Genomic DNA, 1,073 nt, shown 5'->3' with positions numbered 1-1,073 from the left:
ATAGTTGCCCTTCTACATCAATAGAGGCCGCTCGACAAAGCTGGGACGCCGACGCCATCTCGCTGATGGTGTTTAAGATTTGTGCCTTTGAACTATCCGATTTTTAAGGAGCCCTTGAACTTGCTACTACGCTGTTGTTCGTTTGTGGATAAAGCTTATCGGTTTAGTTTCGGACTTATAATTTTTCTTGACTGGTTTGGGATCGGAATGTGCGCTCCATCCAGTTCGACCGGGCAGAAAAAAAGAAATATATGGTGTTTGGAATTTATATTTATTTATTTTCATGGTAATACGTGTCTCATTTATATATATTTTTGCATGGCAATACATGGTTCATTCATATCATAAAAAACAAAATACAAGTCACGTAAAGACCGATATGACAAAACTGAAAATATAACAGAATATCTCTGAGCTTGACACCAACGCCCTTCACTTGCCTCCGGTACTGTGACGCCCGGATAATCAAGCTACAGTAATTCCACGTTAAGGTTGCCACATCACCACGGTTACTGTTGTTAATCTCGCGTTAGTTCAAAACCGATTCAAATTCAAATCCAAAAGCAAGCGAACAATAAAAGTTTTCAAATATTAAAACTAAAATGTTCGGAGTGAACCAAATATTGTATAGGTAATTATGGTGGAGAAGCCACATCTTTATAAAATGTTTAAATACTATAAGATGAATAAAACAACAGCAAAAACAATTATTTAAAAAACCTTTTGTGATTAATTAAATATCAAACTAATTTATTCGAGGACTAGACTTCTTGTGACTATGGACTAAGTTGAAATACTAATTTAGATACTAAGTGCATATTTTACTAAAAGTAAAATAATAGAAAACAAAACAAAACAGAAAAAGTAAAGTAAATAAAAGGTAAAAACAAAACAAAACAGAAGAAAAGGGAACCCCCCCCCCACTGGGCAAGTCAGCCCAGCTGCTAGCCAGGCCGGCCCAAACCGGCCCAGGCCGCCCCCTCACTCCACCATAACCCCACCCTGGTCAAACCCTAGCCCGACCGCACTACCCCACTTCTCCCCGATCCCCTTCTCCTCCCCATCTGGATCGG

This window comes from Triticum dicoccoides, chromosome 4B (genome assembly GCF_002162155.2).
Source record: "Triticum dicoccoides isolate Atlit2015 ecotype Zavitan chromosome 4B, WEW_v2.0, whole genome shotgun sequence".
Taxonomy (NCBI): Eukaryota; Viridiplantae; Streptophyta; class Magnoliopsida; order Poales; family Poaceae; genus Triticum; species Triticum dicoccoides.
This window is presented reverse-complemented; position numbering follows the sequence as displayed.